Source organism: Mercenaria mercenaria, chromosome 10 (genome assembly GCF_021730395.1).
Source record: "Mercenaria mercenaria strain notata chromosome 10, MADL_Memer_1, whole genome shotgun sequence".
Classification (NCBI taxonomy): domain Eukaryota; kingdom Metazoa; phylum Mollusca; class Bivalvia; order Venerida; family Veneridae; genus Mercenaria; species Mercenaria mercenaria.
Window position 1 is genome coordinate 63,025,555 of NC_069370.1, and position 6,000 is coordinate 63,031,554.

The window sequence follows — 6,000 nt, forward strand, 5'->3', positions numbered from 1 at the left end:
CGTGCCGAGGGGAGCCATGTAAATCTCTTAACCAGTTCAACATACGATTGATGAAAACACGACTAGGTTTAACACATGCACCTACAAAATGCAACTTGCCTAATAAAGACTGCACCTGTTTTATAGTTGCACTTTTCTTTTCTAACCAATATTTTACTAGCAGAGAAATTTCCTGCAATCTTTCAGGAGTTATCTCCATGGTCATTTTCAAAGTGTTGAACCAAACTCCTAAAAAAGACATTACATGGGAAGGTGGGTAACTCTTTTCACCTGATTCTTCAATGCCACTACTTTCCAGGACTTTACCTAGAGTCAAATAAGCCATTTCAGCTTTATTTGGTTTTTCCACTCCAGCGAAATCATCAAGATAGTTGAGAATAACAATACAAACACTGAATAACATAAAAGCTATGGCGTTGGTCACCCTCTGACAAATGGCAGCTGCACTGCGCAATCCCATTGATAAAACCGTATCACAAAAAATGTGTTTTTTCCACACAAAGACTACTAGATTATATTGGGATGGACAAATACTTATTTGCCTATATGCCCTTTTTAAATCTCTTTTAAACATTAAGGCACCTTGACCCTTTGCTATAATAAGATTAAAAAAATCATCTATTTTGGGGATCGTTAACAATACTTGATCACCTAAGTTAAAATCTTTATCACTGTTATCATTAACTGCACTCGATGTGGAACTACTAAAATCCAAAATGACCCTTCTTTCATTTACTGATCTTTTTGGTACAGAATTCAAGGGAGAAATCAATAAATTATGATCAAACGGGTTGTCTTTAAAAGGTCCTATCACTGCTTCATATTTCATTTCTTTGACCAAATATTTTTCTATTTCTTGTGGAAAATCCGTAGCACCTTTATAGTTTTTATACTGCCAGGATGGTCTAGTATGTGGGGACAAATCTTCATTACCCTCATATCCTATTAGAAAACCAAATTCTAGAAGATCGCACACTACTAAATCTTTATACTGAAAAAGATTTAACCAAGACCTCATAAATGTAGTGTTGATTTTATTGTTGACCTTCATGCGACAACCTTCAAAATTGTATTTTCCTGAATCTTCAACAGTTTTATGTAATTTTACTTTGTCCGAAATATTGAAATACCCTGGGCTACTTTTGATTTCTTTGCACATTTTGCAAGTCTCTTTATGGTTGTATAAGTGTGCGTCTAAATTTGACACACTTTCTTCAGACTTATTTTCATATGACGTTAACAGAAAGTTTGGAATAAAGATATCTTCTACTTTTTTCTCATCTGGCCATTTTGATCTTAGTTTCAACTGTCAAGCTTATGTATGAGGGCAAGATGTGGAACTTTCAGGATGTTGCAATTTAACCTTATCTTTGATCCAACAGGTTGCACAAATATGTCTGGCTAAACGAAGTTTACCTTTAGCTACGATTGTGTGATTACCTTTATGTTCACATCGATTACGTTGATACAAAGAACAGAACCATATGTTTGAATCTTCATACTCATTCTGTTCATGCTGTTGTAGAGGCCACATATGAATAGATTCATATAAACGTATCGTTTCTGACGGCCCTTTTCTTTGTGTTCTCCCGAATTCTTCGTTAGTAACAACTTCCGTGCACATGATGCATTCTTCACACACATATTCTTATTAACTTATAGTCATCACAATGTCACAACATTATTGATAGCAACTAGCCTTAAATTTTATGGAAAGACCCACCCAATGTTTATTTAAACGCGATTTAAATGCATTTACTGAGGGTGCTGACACTACATTATCAGGTAATTCATTCCAGGTATCAATTACTCTTTGACTGCAAACACTTCTTCTAAATTCAGAGTTAGATCGTTTCTTATACAACTTATAAATGTTACCCCTAGTTTTGTTATGACCTGTCAAGGAGAAAAACTTTTCACTGTTAACTCTATCATGCCCATGGCTGATCTTGAACACCTGTATCATGTCTCCCCTAAGCCTTCTATATTCCAGAGTAGGTAAGCCCAACAACCTTAACCTTTCACAATATTCTCTGTTACCTAAATCTGCTATGAGCCTAGTTGCCCTTCTCTGAACATTCTCTATAGCAATCAAATCTTGGATTCCATACTACAGACGCATATTCCAAATGTGACCTAATTAGTGCCTTATACAGGGACAAAAACATATCTATATCCATATATGTAAAAGTCCTAAAAATGAGACCCAAATTCCTGTTTGCCTTATTTACCTTTTCATTGCTATGAATAGAAAACTTCATATCAGCATCAAAGACAACTCCAAGATCTTTCTCACTATGCACCCGACTAATTTCAGTAATCTGATTGTTACTACTTTTCATATAAAAGGTATCAATAATTTCCCTTTTCCCAAAATGTAAGTGCTTGCACTTCTTACTGTTAAATACCATTTGCCATTTTTGAGCCCATTCACATGCACTAAACACACTATCTTGAAGTATTAACTCTTGTGCAGAGTCAGAATATAGTTTGGTATCGTTAGCAAATAATTTGGTCACACTTTTCATTACGTCTGGCAAATCATTTATAAAGATTAGGAATAGAACAGGTCCCAAGACACTACCCTGGGGTACCCCACTTACAACTCTTTCCAGGAACTCATTGACCCATTCACCATAACTCTTTGATGTCTATTGCCAAGAAATCTTTTATCCAAGGAAACACCTTCCCTCTTATACCATAACCCCAAATCTTTCTTAGAAGGCGTTCATAAGGCACCTTATCAAATGCAGCCCTAAAATCCATATAAATAACATTACCATCTTCACCTTTATCTAATTTATCTGACCAGTCCTCTATACATTCAAGTAGTTGGGTCACACAGGAGTAGCCCCGCCTGAAACCGTGTTGATTAATCGAAGTTAGATTGTTTGACTCCAAGTGTGTAACTATTGCCTCTCTTATTATTCTTTCCAAAAGCCTACAACAAATAGAAGTAACACTTATAGGTCTATAGTTTTCTGGTTTACTTCTTTTACCACTCTTATATAGTGCTGTCACATTGGCGTCCTTCCATTCAATGGGCAATTCCTCTTCATTCAAGGTCTTAACAAATATTCTCCTCAGCAAAACAGATATAGGATCGATGCATTCTTTGACAACTCTAGGATGTATCCCATCTGGTCCGACTGCTTTTTTAGGGATTTAATTTTTGTATGTGTTTCTTAACATCGTCCTCGCGTATGTTAATTTCCTCTAAAATTGTAAGGTTTGGTCTATCTTCAAAATTTGGTATGTTATTTACATCTTCTAAAAACAGAACAAAATTGTTTGTTCAGTATTCTAGCTCTCCCACCATCCTCCTTGACACATTTTCCATACTCATCTTCTAATGAGCCAACTGTTACATTAGTTTTTGTATTTTGCCTCACATACTTCCAAAACACTTTAGAATCATCTTTTATCTTTGTTGCCAGATTTCTTTCATAATTATATTTACACCTTTTCAACTCATAATTAGCTTTATTCCTAGCATCTTTATATTGATCATACTGTTTTTACAGTTTTAATATCTATGCCATTTCTTTCTTTTATTCTTTATTGCATTCAATGCTGTAACATCTACCAAAGGATTTCTTTTCACATGGTATACAGCTCTTATCACTGGTATATTTTCTTCAATTAATCTAGTTACGGTTTCGGCAAAGCTACCCCATGTGACCTAAACTCCTTCATCCAACGCTTCATTGACAATAATTTCATTCAAAAAATTCAATCTTCTGTTTCTTCGGACTGGGACTGTTTTTCTGTTTGACCAGGATTTAAGAACGTTTTGGGTCTGGCACTCTGATGTGAGAAACTCTTGTTAAAAGAGTTATTTCTATTCAAAAGAACTAATTCTAAATACGTGAAATCGTCTGACCAAGTTTTTGACCCTAATTCAATTTCTCTTAAAACTGGCGCATAGTAAGATTTCAAAATTGTGAAGTCGTATGTTGAATTCAGATACATGATTCTTTTTAACAAGGCTAATCTACCAGTTTGTTCTCTTTGTTTAGTTTTTGAGTCTGTAATAATTTCTAGCTCTCCTGCTGCAAAGAGATTTAAATCTAAATTTTGAAACGAAATTTGACGACTAGCAAATTCGTACCGCAGCAGTGAATGCGGATACTTTTGTTTGTTTTTTACTTTTTCAGACGATATCATTGCTGTTCCTGACTTTTTACTGGCATTTTAGATTGTTGATATTTTTCTTGCACAAAAAATAATGGTGCATTGTGTTTATGTTATTTCTAAGTGATAAATTTAACGCTAAAAGATGCTCTTGAGCCTGTTTCACAAAACTGTAGGATTTTTTTCACATACTTAGATCAATATAAAAACAGTCTTACAAAAATATTCAGTATTTGTATAACCTAAACTCCAAAATTTATTTATCGCTTCCCTGCATCATACTATCTCAGATCCTAGAACGGAGACAGCATTATTTTATAAATTGAAAGTTGTTGTCCGTTAGTATTGACAGGTGCCACTCATTAATCTTCTACAATATTTTCGGGCGTTTTCTTTATTTTACACCATATTTGTAACCTGAAAATATCTAAATTGACCAAAATAACATGCATAGTTTACCAATGGCACAGTGGCGTAGTGATAAGTTCTCCGACTTTCACGCATGTTACCGTGGGTTCGATTTTAATTCAGATTGTTTTCATTAAATCAATATAATGTCATTTTATTGGTACTGTTTTTATTCTTACAACATTTTATGGTAATAACTTGTATGTAGAAGAATGTCAAATACTTGTGTATTTCTTTCAATAAATGAACAATAAATCACGATAAGTGATAATTTTCCTGCATGCTAAGTTTACAGATGAAATTTAAAAAAAAATGATAATAAAAATGGTCCAACAGGTGTCTCGAACTCACAGTCCCGAGATTGGTAGCCGAACGTTTTGTCAGCACAACTATATCTGCATGTACGACCTGGCGGTAAAGAAATGTTTATATTTTATTTGGTTTTCAATATTTGTATTTTTATTTATGTTTGGGCACCGAAAATTTATTTACGGAAGCATACGGAATATTCTTCAGTGGTAGTTCAATAATTTCGGACAATACTAAATAATCCTCAATACTATTATAGACAAAATAATAATAATTAGTTAGGTTATTCAATTGGGGGAAAACCAAGCCACCAGTCAAGAGTCAGTTGAGGTGGAGATCCCCTGATAATAGTCATAACAATTAATCAGGCATCGCCTTTAAATTAGACTTAATAGTTATGTTAGCTACAGGCTTATTCCCAGGTGTATAATTTTACAGAGTGGGAATTCAAAATGTATTTATATAATGTCTGAAATATCCAAACTTATTCCTCAATTAGTAAGTTCCAAAAGTCAGATTTTAAAGATGCTATAGAAATCACTTTCACCTTTTACAAAATTGAAATCTATGGCCTGGCCTGGCCTGGCCTGGCCTGGCCTGGCCCGGCCCAGTCGAAAAATTGGCTCATCGGGCCAGGCCAGGCCAGGCCAGAAATTAGAACATGCCCTACCAAGTAAATGCCTTTTTTCAAACATTACTATTAGGGGTCCAATACCTTAGCGGACAACTCGAATTAGTACGACCACGACCCTAGGATCATACTATTTGAAATACTTGTAGTCTGATTTCTCGATTCAAAAAAGAACGTAATTTTAGTTAAAGTAGCCGCTGCAACTGATATTTTGTCTATGAAACGTCATGAAATTATTTTCAAAGAACCTATCCAGCAAGCCTGCGACAGTTCCTGGTTCTTTCCAGTGTGTTTCTCAAACAGACGATCTCTGACGTTTAACTTAATTTTAACTAACCGTTATAAAGTGACCCTATGACCGATCAAAATTTAACGACTGATCAGTTTTCAATGACCTTTTAATCAAAATTTAATGTTGAAATGTTGGCGGGGTCAATTCTCAACTTTGAAAAAGGACCCCTGGGGTCAATTTCAACGGGGTCAATATTTGATGTTATACCGGAAACGCATGTATATCC